This window comes from Talpa occidentalis, unplaced genomic scaffold (assembly GCF_014898055.3).
Source record: "Talpa occidentalis isolate TD23 unplaced genomic scaffold, MPIMG_talOcc4v2.1 talOcc4.13, whole genome shotgun sequence".
Taxonomy (NCBI): Eukaryota; Metazoa; Chordata; class Mammalia; order Eulipotyphla; family Talpidae; genus Talpa; species Talpa occidentalis.
The window spans coordinates 30257381-30278332 of NW_023601322.1; the positions used below are offsets into that span (position 1 = coordinate 30257381).

General features: G+C 37.8%; 1 protein-coding gene across 9 annotated transcripts in view; it reads right to left on the reverse strand.

The window, feature by feature from the left end:
• Positions 1-20952, reverse strand: part of DTNA (dystrobrevin alpha) — a 325085-nt gene that overhangs the window by 173157 nt on the left and 130976 nt on the right. For all 9 annotated transcript variants that reach the window (XM_054694102.1, XM_054694105.1, XM_054694103.1 and 6 more), the window contains one exon: positions 18582-18711. The gene's annotated coding sequence lies outside the window, so the exon portion shown is untranslated. The remainder of the gene's footprint in view (positions 1-18581; positions 18712-20952) is intronic.

Below are 20952 nucleotides of genomic sequence, written 5' to 3' on the forward strand. Positions count from 1 at the left end.
CTGTTACAGTTCCTTGTGAGCCCACTTTACATTTTGTAATTTCATCATATCTACTCAAATGGCAATTCATTTCTGAGATGCCCCCTCACACCTCCAGTTTGGAATCATCTGTGAAACTCTGTGTATGTGCTCTGGAGTCCGAGGCAGGAATGGAAGTAGATGTTGCTGCTTTTTATCTCTATTTTTGTGGTCATGGTCAATCCAAAAGGTAGTACCTCTAAAGCCACTTTTCACTGGTAACAAAACAGAGTGAATACTCAGAAACAATAATCTAGAATAAAAATCTCTCCTGACTAGAACAACATGGAAAAAGATTTCAAGAGAGTTAAGAGGTCAGGATGCTGATAAAGTTAGTGAGTTCAAATTGATATAAAAGTAGACAAAGCCTTTTATTTTTTTCTTTTTATTTCAACATTTTATTATCAAAGTTTTCAAATGTACACAAATTGAGAGACTATAGGATAATGAACACACATCTACTCATCTCCAGGTTAAAGAATTTTCAATATTTTGCTCCACTTGTTCATCTACCCTTGTTAATCTTCTAAGAAAAAAAAAATTACTACTTAGCTATTTTTTTTAATTTTGTATGTTTTTTACATAATTTTTCATTTTTGCACAATGTATGCATTTTTATCTTGGTTATAGTCCCCATACATATCCCACCACCCTTGTTTTGACCCTACTAACTTCTCCCCGCCCCCCACCTCGCCTGTAGTGTGTCTCTGGTTTATAGTTGCTTGTTGATTTTGATTTGTACTTTATTACAATTAGTCTTTTTAATGAACTCTGAGTTCCTTTATGGATTTATATTCTGTTGGGAGAACAGTCTTTGAGATTAAAGTGGCAGACTGTAAGCCGACTCACAAGGGAAGGGGAATAGGTACTTGTCTGTGAAAATCCCATATCCTGTCAACCCAGGTGTGTTTGCATAGCCATAATGTCTCCATTTGACAGGACACATTCTTTCTCAGCTAGAGGGAAATGGGACGGACATTTCTGAAAATCATGTCTACCTGTGAAGTTAAGGAAACAGGCAGATTCCTCATTTGCTTATTCTGAATACCTAGTACACCGAGATTCTTGTTTCTTGTTTCCTTCCATGTAGCTTATTCTAATGAGATGACTTATTCTAACTCAATATATTTTAATTAGTGCCTTCTAAAAGCACATTTTGTACTAGATGTAGGCTAAGAAATAAAAGATGGGCTACAGTTTACATGGGGATATAAGAATGTACATAAAAATATAGCTGTAGATATAATAAATGAGAAAAACACAATTAGTTGACTTGAGAATAAGAGAGATATTTTAATTGGGTCAGTTCAGGCAAACATTTAGGGGGAAAGCACCCATTTGGCATGCCTCAAGCTTGGAAAGAATTTGTTGTCAGGATATTACGTATGTTTTCCCAGCTTCTTTTACTTTGTGCTCAGGCACTTGGACTATATCAGCACAGCATCTATTCTAGAGTGCTATGGAGGAAAACCTTATCTATCTCAAGAGCATATTCAGTGACTAAGATTAGATGTAGGAGTGATAGAAGCTACAAGTTCCTTCCTCTGTAATGTACCCCTGGGAAAAGACAAGTAATTAAGTAGTCACTGCAAGGTTGGGGGGAGGGATATGACAGTAACTACCTATCAAGTCAAACACATATACACAATACACTGTAGGCAAGAATCAGTTGAAATTGGATATAAGGTGATTTATGGGGGGTGATAAAAAGAGAAGCGTATGTGGTTCAAGAGAACACATAGCAAAATTAGAACAGAAAAGAATACTAAAGAAATACACATCTTTGAGAAGATTTTTTGAATAAATGGAGACAAGTCCCAAAGTTATATTTGAAAGTATATTTCCCAAAGTGTATTTCGTTCAATATACTTATGTGAATTCCATTATTGAAATGAATGAAATGTTTCATTTGGTTGAGAAAAGTATTTGATATAAATTGACCCATCAAGTAAGATAATTGGGAATCTGTGATGGCAAATACTCCATCAGCAAGTACCATGCATCTGCCTATCAGAATTTCAGGGGTTCCCATAGATAATACTGAGGAGTTTGCTGGCGTCAGCCTAGGAGGTGTTACTTATCCTTGCTCCACTCTTCACACCAGTCATTTTTTCCTCAGGCACTGCATTCCATTTACAGCCTCACGATGACAGGTGACATGGAGAAGCTGGAGAAACCTTTATATAATGGTGAGCAATATACAGGAGGGGAAGTAGCAGAGGAGTCTGTGAGGGAGGGACTTAAGCATCAGAAGGGATATCTGTATATAGATAAAGGCAAGCAGGTGATCTTCCTTTTTCTGAAGACACATAGTATGCTATTGCCAGGTGAGATGTTAAGAAGAACCTCTTAATATAATATCAAAATTATGGCTTATCAGTATATGTATGAGCCAGGAAGGCACTGGCATCCTATATTGTTCATCAGAGATGAATAGCATTTTTGGATTATATTAACCACTCATTTGTTCTATGTAAAGACACTTTACATCCCAGTGAATCATGTTTTCATATGCTTCTGGAAACACTCATTGAGCAGAAAGAAAACCTGAGTCACACATTAGGGGTCCTGTGGTTTAAATTGCCTGCCCAAATTGTCATACTTATAGCAATAACATTTAAAGCATTAAACAAAAATACTTTGTTTGTTTTATCTATTTCAGCTTTATGATATTTTTGGTAAACATTATGGCCCAATTAAAAAATAAACACAAATATTTTCCTTTTTCTTTCTTTTTAGGCAAAATATTTCTAATCATGTGTGATCCCACCAACCACAGTTAACATTTTAAACCTATTAATATCTGTCACTATGTAAACACATAACTTGGTTTTAAAACGGATTCTTATTTTTTAAACTCTTCCACATTCTGAGGGAGGCTATAGACTTCATGACTATCTTTGAGATTGCTCTTTTTTTTTTTTTTTTTGTTAACCTTAATGTGCCTATTGTTTATATATAGCCTAGTATGGAAAACAGTGGCAAAGCCAAGAGAAATTAAACCACTCAAAGTGCTGTGTCCAAAATAGTTGAAAAACTATGAGATATTAACTGGAATGGGGAACATTGTGGGGTTATATCCTAGAAAAATGGGTGCTGAGATTCTGGACATGGGGAACAAGACAGGTCAAAGGCAATTCTTACCTGTAGAAGCAGGTTCTAAAACATAGTGGCCCAGGAGGAAACAGCCAACATGGGCTCCCTTCTGAAAAGGGTGACTTAATGGTCTGAGGACTAACTATGCTGATGACTAATTTTAAACAATATGACTTGTAACATCTTTCTGTTATCATTATGATTTTAGGAAAGCTTGGAGAACTGTATTCAACTTCACAGTGGGTAATTATGTGTCCTTGCTTGGAATGGGGTATGAGGAAAGTGTATCCTCTCTGAGGTGATTCAGTGGTGACTCAGACCTCTCTGAGAATGTGACATATAAGATGGCTTCTGTGAAGAATGTGGAAGAGGCTTCTAGGTGAAGGAAAGGGCATATGTGAGGTTCCTGAGTGGGGAGAGCCTGATGTGTTTAAGGCATATGAGACCAGTGTGGTTTGAGCACTAGGCGTCAAGGACAGAGGGGCACGGCAAGGAAAATTGGCAGGGACCAGGCTTTGTATGTCATGTTAGGAATTCTGAGATGTATTCTAAGTGCTGTGTGAAATTTTTGAAGGATTTAAAATATGGTAGTAACATAATTTATCTCTTATTCTTTAAAAGAACACCCTAGCTATGGTGTGGGTGATAGGTGAGAATGTATACAGTGAAATCAATCTGTGGACCAAAAGAGGATTCTGGACTTAAATGGTGACAACAGACACAGTGAAAAGTGGACACATTTGAGATGTATTTTGGAGGTAGTATTGACAGTAATCAGTCATAGGTTGAACGTAGGAGGACAAGTGAGAATAGGCTGTAAAGAAAAACTGCCAGCATTATGAAGTAAATGGAGATGCCATTCACTCCACTGGGTACAGGAACATGTTGTGGGAATTCAGTGAGGGGTGGGGCATGTGTGAGAGGAAGTGCTGAATCTGAGACAGTTAAGCAATGATATCACGTAGATTGTGTCTATATATGTCTGAAGCTCTGAAAATAGGACTTGGATGGAGCTAAATATGTGGGAACTATAGATACAAAGGATAATTTTAAGTCACAGAGAAGGAGAGTGAGCATACATGTGAAGAAGCATGCCCCAAATTTTGCCCCAAGACAAAGGGTCAGGGAAGTATGTGGCAAAAATATCTCATGATTGTATTTCTATTAAAGTTAAGACAGGGGAGTTTTGCAAAAGGAAAAGGACGGTATCTGAGTTGAGAGCTACTGAGAAGTTAAGATGAAGACAGGAAAATCATTTGGCTTTGGAATATGGAGATGACCTTAATAAGAACCTTTCTCATGGCATGGCCAGAAATGGGAGGAGAATGGAAGGTGAAGAAGTGGAATCAGCCAGTGTAAATATATTCCTTTGGGATAAAATTGGATTTGGAGGGGGCAGAAATAGGGCAGCAACAGAAAGGAAATGTGAAATCAGGGGAATATTTCAAAGATAGGACATTCTAGAAAATATATACATGCTGAGCAGAGTGGTTGCTAAAGGCAGAGACTGATGATGTGGGTGAAGAAAAGGGCTGAATGTGCTCAGTCATAGAGAGGGTAGCAGGGGACAGGATGTAGAGTCATGGAGAGAGAATCTATTTCTCCTGTGACAGGAGAAAAAAGGAATCATTGAAGGCTATAGCCTAAGGCATATTTGTGCATTTGGGGCTGGAAAGAGGGAGTTCCTATGAAATGGCTTTTATTTCTCAATGAACCAAGACACAAAATTGCTGGGTCAGTGTGAGCAGTTGTGAGAAGATGTTTGATGTGAGTGGAAAAATAATGAACTAGCTATTGTGAAGAGTAGGAAAGTGAGTTGACTATTGAAACAAGGTAGTCATGGAGTGTTGAAAACACATCTCAGTGATCATAAGCCTAGCCTATACTAGTATGCTCAGTTGGATTTTCTTTAACAAGTTCAAATAGGTAAAGCATGTGTAAGTCAGGTGAATGGGTTCATGCAAGCTTGGGTTTTGCTTGCTGAATGTGATGGGAGGGTCTTGAAGGTCCATAAAAGGAAGTTTGTAAAAGAGATGGACTATCCAATCTAAGTAAATGAGTAAGACAGAAGGAGGGTGTAAGATAGAAAGAACTGGGCCAAAAGGCCCTGTCATGAATTGTAAATGTGGAGATTGGAGGTGGAAGGGTGAGATGTAGATGTGTTCAGCGAGTGGGACATCTTATTTCTGATTGTGAAAGTGGATCAGTGTCTGAGGGTAACTAGCTCCAGTGGTCAAAGTAGTAAATGGCTGAGGTCAAAATGAGAGCTTTTTTATCCCCAGGGATATGAGGAAGGTATTGATTGATCATCCATAAGTACACTGAAGTAATCAAGAAGGAAAATAAGAGTTGTAACAGGGATATTTATGTGACCTCAGAGAACTAATCAAAGTCCTGTGGGAAACAGTTAAGCTCTTTCCTTTGTGATCTTTGGCCACGTAGATCATGAATGCTGGGAAATGCCCATCATTCCACTGATACACTTTCATAAGTGTCAATCCAACATAGTGCAAAACAGACCTGAGAAAAGGGAAAGAGAGAAGGTCCTGAGCATAACCTCTGACCTCCTGACACTTAATCTACCCTTATCTGAAGTCTGACTGCTCCTGTTTTGTTAGTCTAGCCTGAGTGAATTATTTTTTTATATAAATCACTTGAAACCACAAAGCAAAAGCTTATACAGATGGGTTCATTTCATAAAAAAAATAAATATATGAAAATGCAACAAATCTGTTTACCTACACATATTCATTCTCTCATTTGTCTTTGCTGGAAGAACTGTTACCCATGCCTTACCATTAGGGCTCAAGGAAGGATCTAAGTCAGTCACTGCTATTGCAATCCCTTGCCAGAGATACCAATGAAATTCAAAGGGAAATCTACTGAGGGGGAGGGTTGTGGGTTTATTAGCATGATGATTGGTTAATTTTATATGTCAACTTGACTGGGCTATGAGAGGCCCATACATTTCTTCAAATATTATTCTGGATGTGTCTATGAGGCTATTTTGGATGAGGTTAACAACTGACTTCATAGATTTAGAAACATAGATTGCCTTCCCCAATTTGAGTGAGTCTCATCCAATCTGTTGAAGGCTAGAATAGAATGAAAGGCTGAGCAAGGGAGAATTTTCTCTCTGGTTGATAGTATTTGATCTGGGATCAGTCTTTTCCTGACACCAGGCTAAATTCTCTCTTGTTACACTGGTTTCCTCATGTATAAAGCTCTCTGATAAAACTTTGCCTTGTTTAATTACACCTAGCATTCTTTGGTGAATTTTTTCCCCAGAGGGCAAAAGGACCCATTCTTTTGGATAGGAGCCTATAACAAAACCGGAACTTAATTCATTGGGTCTTTTGGTTCTCAGGCCTTTAAACTGCATATCTAAGGACTTCTCAGCCTCCATAATTATGTGAGCTAATTCCTTGTAATACTTATCTTTATTTATGTATTCTATTGGTTCTGTTTCTCTTGAGAACTCTAATACAAATAGTGTCCCTCAAAGGAATTATGTTTTTCCAGAAATTTGGATGTGATCTTATCTGGAAATACATCTATGTAGATATAAATTTTCAAGGATAAAGATGAGCTCCTACTGGGTTTTGGGGAGGGGGGCAGGCAAATCCAATGTCTGGTATCCTTACAAGAAAAGGAGAGGTCATAGAGACACACACAGAAGACCATATAAAGATGGAGGCAGAGACTGGAGTGAAACAGTGCTAAGCCAGGGGATGCCAGGGATTGCTGGAGTACCAGAGGCACAGAAGGCTTCTATCCTACAGAAGGCTTCTATCCTACAGGGGCTAACACCCTGCCAGTGCCTTGATTTTAGTCTTCTATTAATTAGAATTAAGAGAGAATGAGTTTCTACTGTTTTAAGCCATCAGGTTGTTATAGCATACTTAGGAAGCTAAGATAAGGACTTTCTGGGAAAGGTCTCTTTCCTCAAAAAAAAAAAAAAAAAAAAAAAACCTTACAGGGAGAAAAAATTTGTGGATAAGGACATGGTGAATGGTTTGTATGGCTGGGGAACAGGCTGAGTGGTGAGTCAAGGTCCAAGAAGAGCCCGAATAGGTAGTGGGGCTCAGTTTGTCATCACCGGAAGTTTTGCAAAGCAGCAGATGCTACATTGTGTGAAGGAGGAGGTCAAGGGAATTATGAGTCAAGAAGCAAAACCATTCTCTGAAAATAGGTCTTTGTTTTCTTTTCCTATGCCATAGATGATAGGGTTCTTTCTTTGCAAGTGTTGGCTAAGTGAATCGTTCCCTTCTTGCTTTATGATTACCAACATTTCCCTGAGCTCTGCACTGCCCATGCCCAACTGCTGCCCTTGCTTTTGCAGTAGCTCAGATTCACAGAAGGGCAGGCCATAGGCAGGCAAGAGGGTTTCTATAGCAGGATAAATCAGACTGTCATTCCTTTTAGAACCAGGAGAGTATCCATCTTCCTGCAATGCTTGCTACCTCAGGTACCCTCTCCTTCATACAATCAAGTCTTGGCCATACAATTTGACTTTTTCTATATTCTTAAGTACTATCCTCAAGAATATAGAAAAATGCCATTTTCCATACTAAAGTAATCTTTCTAAGAGGGACTTTTGAATGTGAAACTTTCCTTTTTGGGAGCTCCTCCATCTCCCATTCTAACAATGTTACTTCTCATCCAGCCCACATCCATTCAATTCACTCTGGACCTTGGGAAGACATGAAGAGTAGTGACTATCTTGTAAGCCTGCTCAGAGGGCACATGGGAGTTTTAATAAGTCTGTGTCTCCTGGAGACACAGACTTTCAGGGGGCACAGAAGGCCACTGATGTTGAGTATTTTGAACAGAGGAACATGGAGATCTAAGAGGGGTCCTCTGGAGTCTCATCTGTTTTGAATCCAGGATCCACTACTTCTGACTGCATGGTCTTGAGCAAGTTACTTAGCCTGAGTCTCAATTTTATCATTTCAAAATGAGGGTAGAAATGGTACAGACCTAAAGGAATGGTGGTGAGGATTAAATAGGATAAGGAAAATACATAAGGAAAGCACCTAATATGGTCCCTGACACAGGCACCACTTACTCATGGCTTTTAATATTTCAGAGCAGGGTTTCTCAACATTGGTTGATATTATTGACACTGTAGGAGCAGATAAATTCTCTCTTTATGGGCACTGTTCCTAGCTTTGTAGGCTGGTAGGCAGTATCTTGGTTTCTACTCAGTAGATCTGGCATCTGGCACCCCTGAGATATGACAATTGTCATGCCAAATGTTCCCTGGTGGACAAAGTTGCTCCTGGTTGTGAGTCAAGTGGATAGGCCTTTGTACACATCTCAAAGGTCTGTGGTAGATGATTTTCTGTCCGGTCTCTATGTAGGAAAGTGTCCACACAAATGATTTCATTAAGAATAATGTCATTTTTCTCTTTAAATAACAAATGAACCTTCTTTCCAAGCATGGAAGTTTGTATTTTATCTGGTGTGCTTCTCAAAATTTCTCTCTCCATGGCCATGGAAGGTGAAGCAATAGAAGGGCATGAGGGTGGAATCAGACTGGAGAATCACTGAATCAATAACACTGACAGTTCTTTGATATCTACTTTATCCCTTAAAAATTGTGCTACTTTTGTTTTATTTTAAAGATTTGTTTATTTTTATACAAGAGCTAGGGTACAGGCCAGAGGTGCAGGAGGGTGAGAGGATTCACCAGAGAGAGAGCAGAACAGGCAGACGACAGAAATACACTGCTGAGGGGAGCAGCGGATGCAACAGGAGAGGTCTGCCGCACCATGTGGGATTCTCGCCAACTGGTGGGGAATCAAACCTGCACAGCAGAGGCTGCGGACAGCTTCACAGCACAGTGCTCAACCCGCTGCGCCACCGGGGAGGCCCCCAACATTGTGCTACTTTTGTTTTAAACTCAGTAGTATAGTCATTGCTCTTTTCATCAACAGGGAATGACACCCTTCCCTTTCACTTGCTAAAACATTTAACAAGGGCCAGTATTTTGTTCTTGATCTTTAGAAACCCAGGAATACAACCAAATAACCCGGTTAGAACAGAATAGCAGTCTGTGATGCACTTATGAGTTGTCACTGGTAATTTCTTCAGAAAGTATCAGGTGTTTTTTTTTTTTTTAATTTTATGGGTGAATTTCACCATACAACTTAAAAGTTGTCTTATTCTACTCATTTTTCCTTTGCTTTTATATTGCTTTTGAAAACAATGGTCTTTCAAAAGGAGAGAAATATTTCAGGATCTTTAAAAACTCAACTTGAAAGAGATTATATTATCAAATAATAGAGTAAATGCTCAAATATCTTCCTAAAACATTGAACAATCAGAATCAGAAACATTTGGGAAAAACTGCTCGACAGTGTGATTACTAGCTGACTTTTCATTCAGTAATTTGTAAAAAAAAGTGTATCAAAGAATTTAGGATCCAGTCCCTTGGCTTTTGTGGTCATTCTCTGAACTCCTGTTGGACCATCGAAAAACACATTATGTCAAATGCTAGTTCTCATTTTCTCGATTTAATGAGCTTCTTCTGAGAAAGCTACTGTTTCACCAGCACATTAGAAACCTCTGGGATGGCTATTGCAGAATTAAGTCTTGGGTCACCCAGCTGTAACTAATGTCAATGTTTCAGTTATTCATTTATGTTCCTAAGACTTTAGGGCAAGCCTCAGCTGGTTACCAGGCAACAACAGCTTATTGGAGTTATAATACATTAGTAAAGAACTCTAGGTGTGAGTATGAGAGTGAGCTGAGTATTTTAATGAGAAGGCACTCACAATCTGAACTAGATTATTATATTTGTTATTAGGTAAGACAACTATGAGGGCTTTCACTGCCTTTCAGAATGTGGATTACACATATTTTACTGAAGAACCTTTGTCCTTATAGGTGACAACCCTATACACAGTAGCCTAGAGTTGTGAGGCACTGAAAATCTCAAAAGAGGTCTTTTTATTAGATGGATTCATGCTAAGAACTGAGGTTAAGACAGTATTAACAAACCTTACTTCTTAGAGTCTATTACTCTATGCACTGCAGGAAAGGAACATCCAGGAGAGAATGGGAAGGTTTTTACTTTGGGGCAATTTTGCCATTGTGGTTTTTTTTCTCCCAGATTTAAAAAAAAATTTATTTATACAAGCACTGGGTACAGTCAGATGCGTGGGAGGGTGAGAGAATTCACCAGAGCCAGAGTGGGGAGCAGAACAGGCAGACTGACAAAGTACACTGCTGAGGGGAGCAGCAGGTACGGCAGGAGAGGTCTGCACACCATGTGTGACCCTCGCTGGTGGCCAGGGATAGAACTGGTGCTGCAGAGGCTGTGGGCAGCTTTGCAGGCCAGTGCTCAACCACTGTGCCACCAGGGAGGCCCTGCCATTGTGTTTGACGTCTGCAAATGCCTTTTTTTTTTTTTTTTTTGCCAAAGGAGAATTCAAATGCTGTGGGGATGTGCCAGGAATTCAGGGGGGTGGCATGCTTTGTCTTACTCTGGCAGAACCCTGGTAGATTAGGACGCTTACACACGGTGAGGCCAACTATTGACTGATGTCATGAGAGGCTCATTGGGTGTGGCTGTGCAAGGAATGCAACCTGGTCTGGAAAATAGCAACACTTTATCCCTTTAAAAGTGCCTTTGTGAAAAAGAAAAATACCGGATGGTCTCACTCATAGCAGGGATCTAGAAAACTTAAATAAGGGACCAAGAAAATGAATAACTGTAAGAAAGTGAAAATCAAAATCAACAAAAACTATGAACCAGAGACACTTTTTGGGGGGGGGGGCGGGAGGGGAGGGATTGGGGTCAGAATGGGGGGATTGCAATTGTATGGGGAATATAAAAAATAAAATTTATTAATTAAAAAAAAATAAATAAAAGTGCCTTTGTGATGGTGACTACCCTAGGAAGAAATTCGAGTTCAGAAGAAAAACCATGTGATACTGAAGTTGTTTATACATGTTAGGAAGGAGTGGTGTAATAATAAAAATATAATAATAGAAAAGTAGAAATAATAGAATAATAAGAAAACCACCTTATTTATTTATAGAACTAGAATTGGAATAAAAAGTACAAGTACTGGCATCTGAAAGCATACTAGGTATCCATATAATCATGGTAACACCTCTAGTCCACTCTTAGAGAATTGTTAGGAACCAACAGAATAGAGTAACATTATTCATCTGCTTTGATAATTTGAAATGCTTAAGTTTAAGATTTTGCTAAAATAAACTGCACAGATTTAAAAGTCAGGTTTTGAAAGTAACAAAAATCAATTGATGATTATAAGACAAACTGTCCCTAATATGGAGGCACTAACATTAAAGCACATTATTGATAAATTCTGAAAATTCATTCTACACCTTAATTTTTGCTAAGAAAACATTGCTCCATCCTTGACCACAGTTTTTAAAAGTATAATTATGTAAAGGTAAATAGCATTCTGCAAATTCTGCTAGGGAAATGAAGGGACAATTCACAAACAAAAGACCACTCAACAAGACAGGGACATAACTTGGTAATATGAGTAGCATTCTAATTTTTCTAAGATACTAAATATTTATCCTACTCAAAGATAGATACAGTAGTATACATATGCTACTCATGTTTTTTAAGATTTATTTTTATATATTTATGCGTACAAGAACTGGGGTACAGGCCAGAGGTGTGGGTGGTGAGAGGATTTACCAGAGACAGAGTGGGGAGCAGAACAGGCAGATCTACTGAAATACACTGCTGAGGGGAGCAGCAGGCGAGACAGGAAAGACCTGATGCACCATATGTGGGTCAGCTCCCTCTGTGAGGATTGAACACCACAGTGACTGGTGATAGCTTGATAGCACTCAGACTTTAACCCCTGTGCTACAAGGGAGGCCCTACGCTATTCATATTTTTAAAAAATTCTTTTTCACTACTGAAATGTCAACAAGTTATTTGTTTCACAGAAGTAGACCTAAGGCATAGATATGTATCTTTTTGTTTTAATATAGTACTATGAATCATACCATTTTGCAGTTTTTAAAGACGTGAATATATCACAAACCATGTAGTTGCCATTTTTAGTGTCATATTATACCTGTCATTGCCTATACTGTTTTGGTCATGGAGCTTCTATGCTTTTATCCCCACACACACACACACACACACACACACATCTAAACACATGAACACATGACAGTAAGTAGGATATGGGTCAGGAAGACATTTGTGCTTTTGCTGGATCATATGTCCAACACCTTGCAAAACTCCTGACATTTAGTTAATTCTGAGTAATTGATGAAAAGTAAATCTATTTCTATGTATAATAAATAAAGTCAAAATTGGCCTTATTTTCTTAGTCTCTTTCCTTAGGCCTGAAACTTCTCTTAGAGAAAATAAGATAAAAATTACAGGAATATTGGTTCATGTGTTGTATGGTGGAGAGGAGCGAGAAGGCAGTAGATTTAGGTTCTCGTTATCATTTTGTTGTTAATTATTGGGATGGAAATTCGCCTCCTTGGGCATCAACTTCCTCAACTGCAAAACTAGGGAACTGCTATGCTTCCCAAATCATTATGTTGATATCCTAATACCCAATATGATAGTATAAAGAGGTAGAGCACCAAAGAGGAGCTTAGGTAGAATAGAGCCCTTGAGAATGAGATTAGTAGTGTACATATGATATTCATATCTTAGAAAGGAGGTCCCAAGGAGCAACCCCACTTCCTGCCACACAGCACAGGAAGGACACAGCAAGAAGGCAACTGTATGAACCAGGAAGAGGGTTTTCACAGAACCCTATCCTGCTGGTACCTTAATCTTATACTTCCCAGTGCAGAATTTTGAGAAATATTCTTCTGTCCTTTAAGATAGGGTCTAGGTTAGACAATCTAAAATATCCTTCTGATCCTTAGATTTGATGACTTGAAGACTTAATCTGTAGCAAATTGATAGGCCATTACTTAGAGGAATTACACCTTATTTATCTCAGGCAACCAGGTGCCTAGCAGAGAACCAGAGAGCATAGAGATGTAGAGTATATATTTAAAGAATGAGTAAATGAATGATCATTATATTATTAGGAAGGCCTAACATTGTTAGGATTTTCCTAACAAAAGGAAGGAACTCTTCTATGGATACTGATTTTTGCAATTAAAATGAAATTATAAAATCAATTTTTGAACATTTTGAGCTTCATTCCCATAAATTGTTATTCTTTGCATGCTGTCTGAATAGTGTGACTTAAAACTTATAAGACATTTATGTACTCTCCTAAGGGCTAATAGTATCATTATGTGTAGGGAAATTTTTATTTTGCATCTGAAACAAACCTTTTCATAATTGGTCATAAAAAATCATTTTGTAAGTTTTCTTGAGGAGAAAAAGGACAGAAATTCTTGCTTTAAAAAAGACCCCAACTCTACTGGTGATTCTAGATGACATTTAGCTCTAAAAATTTTACCACTATACAGTCTTAGATACCATCATTTTAGGCTTATGCTCACATCAATAAATGCGGCTTTTGCATAAGTAGGACTCAAAACCACAAGGTGCTACATCTTTTAAACACTTGTTTAACAGAAATAGTTCTAATTTTAGCATCCAATTAAACATACACTTATTTGCCAATGAGAAAAGGATGTGTAGATTTATAAATAGCTTACACCTCAGGAAATATTTTAAGTGGAAAATTCTCTCTCTATCTTACTTATTTTTCTTAAAGTATTAAATTGGAAAACTCTCCTAGAAAGGCAGTTTGCTGCAGTGAAAAGATATAACTTAACGTTCATGTTCTTACACTTGCCAGAAATATGACATTGGCAAGTTATTTAAACTCTTGGAACCCTAGATTTCTTATCTAATAAGAAGGGAAATAAGAGTTTAATTGAGGGGTTATTATGAAAATTAAATGAGATAATGTTCATGAAACACTTGTTTGGTGTTGGCACAGAGTGACCTAGATCCTTTCTACAAGATTCTCTTTCCCCAAGGGAACTGTTATCTTGCTTGCAAAGGCTGGATGAAGTGCTCTAATCTTCACCACACTGAAGAACTCAAACATGTCTTAAAACAGGACCACCAGGCTTCATTCAAAACAATAAGGAGGTTACTCTGAGCTTGATACAAGTAATTCATAGATAAAAAAAGACCTGGCATTTGTCCTTGAAGAAAAATTCAGAGGGAAGACAGACAGAAAATGAGAAATAACAACATAAGGAAGTGAGTGATTGATGATTCCTTTTCTGTTGTCTTCAATAGGAGCTGATCTCCTAGAAATGGCTCAAGGGCTATGTGTGCTCAGAGACAGAACTAAAAACTGTTGACCTAGAAGGAGTTCATCAATGTCTTCACTGAAATGGAAAAGCAACAGCAGTGATGGATCTTCAAAAGTTACTGAATAGTCAGGTATATGTGGGTGAAGGGATTTGGAAAGGGGTGTGGATGGCAAGAGAGTCTTGGCAAATGAACCATCATGAGCAAGAGTAAAGGTACAAAGGGCATGGCTTAGAGGAGGCAGATCATACTTACTAGAGCAAAGGTCATGGATGAGGAGAAAAGGTGGACACTGAGACCCAAGAGGTCTGCCACACTAAGAGGATGACACACTGAGGAATACAGGACACATTTGAGTGGGCAGCCATCACTGGTTTTGAGGTTGAAGTGGTCAAGGGTATAAGATCATCTCGGTTTCTGTTTGTTGAACACCTCTATTTACCAAGAACTGCGCTTTGCTGTTTTATGAATATTATTTTCGACTCTTCACAACAAATTAGACATAACTTTTCAGGTGGGGAATCTGAGTTAAGTACCTTGTTGCTCACAATTACACATTTTAAATTAAGCAGCTGGCATAAAGGGAGCAAAGGGATTTTAAAAGTAGTAGTTTCAGGGCACATTATTAAGAATGAAAATAATGAGATTTGAATGTAAATTAGGAGATGTTTTAGGCTGTCATGTTTAAAAAAGAAAAGGAGAGCAAGAACATTAAAAAGAGGAAATTTGTGCTCAAAGAGAGTTTCAAAATATGGGCAAGATCTCTTAATATACATGTGTTCTGGAATGACAAGGGTTTTTAATAATAAAAATGTGCCTGTGTTTTAAAGTTACTTGATGACTACATTATATGAGCAACAGTGGAGCATAACAGTTAAGTGCTCAGGTTCTGAAACAGGACTGAATTTTTACACCCAACATACTTAGCCTTCGGCAGGTTGTTTTACTATGCTGGGTCCTATTTTCCTCATGTTTAAAAAAGGAGATAATACTATCTATGTCATTGTGCTGTTTAAGAATAAAATGATTAGTACATCTATATAGAGATGTTTGGTAAAAAGTAAGAACTCAGATGCATTAACTCTTACTGCTTCATGCCTTGATCATTATTCACCAACCATTTATTTAGAAATTACCTAGAGTGTGCTAAGCACTAGCTGGTTTTCAGGGATACAAAGAAGGATACTTTTGGCTTTTAAACACATTTGATTTTTCCCATATCATACTCTGGCTGGGAAGAAATTGAACCATCTTGGATAAAACACTCTCTGAACAATTTGGACACCAGCGATGATAACTCTTCATTCATGACTTTGCTCATTTCTATAGGAATACCGTGCCTAGCCCCTCCTCCAGTATGACACTTAGATCTGCTCAGTCTGTTGTCTTTCATGACAGGTGATCCCACCCCTCTATTACCAGGCAACATGATGAAGCTTGGATACTTCAGTAGCCTCTTCCCATTTATGTGGTCCAAAACTGTCAAGCTGAATGTTTGTACCACTGGTGCAGGAGTCTCCTTTTTGCTACTTCATTAGACTAATGTGTGATGTACTATGTCTTAATAATGGATGCATTTCTCTTCCTAGGAGGTTTTCTTAAATATGAATTAAAAAAAAACTCGTTTTCTTAAGCTGGAGAGAAATGTTAATGATTACAATTTTCAGTGCTATTCCAAATTAAGGAAGATTTGTTTGGGAAATATCATTTATTCATGATATCTTAAATCACATCATAAAGCTAGTGCTCCTTTGTCTTCCAAATTTATATTATGAAGGGATCCAAGGAATTCTGCTCAGAAAGATACTTTACATTGTCTGGAAGGATTCAAATTAGGCACTGTAAGTTTAACACTAACATTGCTTCGATTGATGAAAAGTGGTGGTAGGGAGACATCCTATCTTGTGAATTTACCCACAATCCTTTAAAATGGACAGATGAACAATCACAGAGAAAATATTGAACAGGAAAATGTCTACATAAATAAATGAAAAGCAAATGAAAATAGCAAGCACTTTCATTTAAAATAACCAAATGAAGTGCTAAATGATTAAGGGAAGAGCTACTTTAAAACCAAGGAAGCATTGTAGAGTAAGTAGGATGTTGAGGGAGTGGTAAATTGTTTACCTGTCAAAAAAAGACAGATTCTGGCATCCCAGTCACCATGCTTTCCAATATATTTAGTATTTATTATAGAAAATGTGAAGTATTCAATCATAAGGCATTTCCTAATAGCAAACAGCCATCACTGAGAAAGACAGGTCAGATCCATAACAAAATAAATCTGAGACTCTAGCTTTAAATGTGAATGCAGGAATGAGACTGATGTCCCAAGAAAAAGTTACTATGTTATACACAACAAAGACTGTGAAATGTGAATTAAAAAAAGTAAAAATACGTATCATACATTACTGAGGATTTAGAATAGTTTCCCCATTTGCTATGCAAAATGGGAACCGGGCAATAATTTTATACAGGAAGCCAACTTATTTCTGTGGTAAAAAACCCTTACATTAAACAAAAAACACTTTACATTTTAAAGCTTTACATTTAATTTTACATTTATTTTCTGATAATCATTTATTTTCCTTGAGAAAAGCAATTAATCCATGGTCATTTTTCTTCTAATAATTAGGAAGAAATTAATGAAGCACTGATGGGTCCATTTGGAACTAACCAAGAAAAGAGAAAATACTTTAAATATTTAAAAGAGGTGGAATTTAATCCAGAGAAATGGTTGAACAGATGATGAAAGAATTGAGAAGCTAAACTGGGGATAGTGAATCAACCTAGAGATTAACAGCAGCAGGAAATCAATCTAGAGATTAACAGTATCAGGAAACCAATGACGCAACCTCCCACAAGTCATGAGGGTACAAAGGGAAGAGGTGATATTATTGAAATTCAAAGTTCAAGGTCACTGGGGGAAGCTGGAGGAAATGGAAGATCTATCTGCAGGCTGGAAAACACAGTCCATGGAAGTGAGTCTCTAAGGAGCCAGTAGAGAGGGACCAAGGCAAAGAATGGAGGTGAAGGTAAAAAGAGGCACAGAATATGGTGAGCTAAGTAAATAAATTTTTCATTTTCATTTTCTCTTCCAAAGTAAATGTTTCACTAGGCAAATTGATATACTGATATTTCTTAAATGGCACTAAGTTTGTTGAATAACATTATTGAACAAACATCTATAAATAAATGAAATCACATTTTCTTTCTACAGACAATTCAATAAACCAAATTTATACATCTTTAAGATTATGGGGGAATTATCCACCTTCATTTAGAAGCCAATCAATAACATGAGGATGCATCTCTGCTTTTTGGAGTAGATTTAGGCAATGGTCAGTGCTCTGTTAGTTGCATTGCATTCACAATTCTGAACAGAGGTATATTCTGATGTTTGGGAAATCACAATTTTTTGAAATAAATAATAAAACCATACTTTGAAAATTAAACTCAAGGGAAGATGGGAAGCCACACAATTTCCTTAATAATGCCATCAATCAATTCCTCTATTCCTCTTCATTCTGCTGAGAAATGACAAGGGCATATGCAGACTAATAGCAAATCACCTAATTGCAGGTTCCTATCTTGTAGCATGGAAGGGTGATATAAAAAGTATTCATGCATCCATTACAAGGCCAGACAAGACAAAGTTTAGTACATGTGAGGATGTGCTTGTGCTTGGTTGCACACAGCAGTTTAAAACCCCAGCCCTACTTTAATTGAAGAACATAAAACCTCTCAATGGACACCCTTTGGAGTACTACCTTATCTTACACATGGATTCATTAATGATTAATCAGCGACCACTGCCACCAAATTTTCTTCTCATTTATACCATATAAACATGGTTATATCTCATTTTGCCTTATTATTCTAATATTAAATAATTTAAAATATTAAAAAAAATAGATGACATTTAGAATGGAACATTCTATGAATGAAGCATTATGGCATTTGGTTAAGAGAACCCAGAAAGAGCTGTTAGGGTCATCTCCATATTTCAAATCTCATAGTTTAGATGGTTTCTAATAATTAAAAAAATAAAAATAAATAAAAGACACAGATTAAGTTTTTCACTGTTTGGCATCCAATTAAAAGTAAAAACTTTGATCATTTTTAACACTATTTTCTTTTCATGCAGAGAAGAGAGGCACTTTAAGAGAAAATAATTCAGTGACAATCTTAAGTTCATTGTCTCAAACACACTTACCTAAAATTCAGTGAAGAAACAGCATGAACTTTCCAAAACCATCTATTTTCTTTTTTTTGAATTGGCAGTTGACTATGGCATCTAAAGACTCTCTGAGCACTTCATCCAGGAACTGGTCAATCCTATTTATCTGCAATGAGAAAATATACTTTTATTTAGCTAAGCAACTCACACTTACATGTTTATTACAGAATCAAGAAGTCAAAACAGGCAGATACAAAATTACAGCATTTTACAAATTCCCTCATACACCGTTTCTGATTTGTGATACTCAACTCAGACTCTTCGTTTTTCATTTACTATAAGCAGTAGTTAGAACAACAGACGCTTGTGCCAAAAGTCATTTTACACTTTAGGATGTGAGGCGTTAAGTGTCTGTCCAAGATCAAGCTGCCACTCAGTAACAGAGAGAGGCCTTGAACCTAGACTTCCAACATAGTTCTTTGCTTTTAATTGATTAAAAACTCAGAAATGGAAAAATACGGTATCGTCTATGTTTTCCAAAAAAGTAATTTTCTGGCACTATGTCACCATAATTTCTACTAAAGCCAAGGAAATTACAGTTGAGGCCAGCGTCTCTACATCAGCATTTCTTCTAGGATTTTAAGCTCAAGGATTTTTAAGCACACTTGGTAGACACCCTGCAAAAGTGGATTACAGCAAAGGTAACCTGAAATTATTTAATGATTCATATGACTGATAATGTTGTATAGTAATAATGTAAACAGTAAATTGTTTGGAAAATTGTCTGTTGATGCTTTAGCAAAGCTGAATGATTTCACAGGCTCTTGCCTTCTGAGAAAAATCATATGAGAACTGCAAGGAGCGGCTCTAGTTGGCACTTCCCAGGCCCAAGGCTCCCTGCCCTGGGCAGGTGGTGTAGTGACCCACCTGCACTGCACCATCAGTTAGTGCCCCTACGTGGCCTTTCTTCCCCTTCCCCTTTCCTTCTTACCAACACACAGGCTAGATGTCACTATACCAGTTATAAATGGCTTGAGGCAGAAATCTGGAAGCTCAGGAAACCCCATGTTAAGATTAAGGAGAAGAATGGAGAAGTAGGGAAATCACCGGGAAATCAAGGGGATGAGGTGTCAGATGGCGAGTGAGAAAAGGGACAGAGAGCGCCTAGCTCTGCTCGCTGTTGGTCACAGGTGCTCCTGTCCCCTGCTCCACCCTGTGGTGCTCTACTTTTCCTTAACCAGGTTCTTGAAAATTGTTACTATAAATACTTTAGCTTTCATGTCCTCAGGCATCTTATGACTTCAGGTTCAAGAGAAAATTCTACACAACAACCTCCCTTCCCTGCCTTTAACCCAAGTCTTAGATATATTCAACACAGGAGACTTATTTAAGAGGAGATTGAAAAAAATTCACTACATAATTAACCCTTGTTCTGTGAACAGGTCTTTTCCTGCACTGGATTCCCAGTACAGGATATGTGTAAGGTATCCCCTACTTTTTGAAACATTGTGGTGGACCACTTCTTTTATGAAAGACATCACTGTTTTCACTAGCAGAGAAGACATACAAAGAGAATTTCCACTCTTAAAAACAAAAGGCAAGAAGCAGGCAACTATTCCAGAACACCAGAGGGAGGGTAGAGTGGCCTTGTTGAGCTCCTTCCCTGGGGAACTACTTTACACAGGCTGAGTTTGTCTCACACCATTTCTGCCTTTATTATATGTTGGTGCCATCTTAGGTTTTGTGTGTATTTTGTAAACTATTTTGGGGATCTGGGAATGCATATAAATAATATATAAATTAATATAAATTAATTAATATAATCAATTAAATAATTAATGTATAAATTAATGGTGATTACTTTTTCTGCCGTTTTGGCCTCTGGGAATGATTTCATAAGAATGGTCTAATTTCATTTTTTGTTTAGAATTCTTTTTATTTTGCTAACATTGGTTTTACAACACTGTATAGGATTCAGAAATATAGTACCCCCACCTTTTCATGATTATGCTCCAGGAGTTGGGTAAATTAGACCTTTGCAACTGGGAATAAATTATATATATATTTTTAATGTATTTTTTATTTTTATTTATTTATTTTTTAAAGATTTATTTATTTATTTATACAAGCACTGGGTATAGTCAGAAGCGTGGGAGAGTGAGAGAATTCACCAGAGCCAGAGCGGGGAGCAGAGCAGGCAGAAGGACCGAGGTACACTGCTGAGGGGAGCAGCGGGCGGCAGGAGAGGTCGGCGCGCCATGTGGGACCTTCTTCCAGTGGCCGGGGCGCAGCCAGGGATCGAACCGGCGCTGCAGAGGCTGCGGGCAGCTTCGCAACCCAGCGCTTAACTGCTGTGCCACCGGGGAGGCCCAATAAGTTATATATTAAACAGGCTATCCTCCTCTCA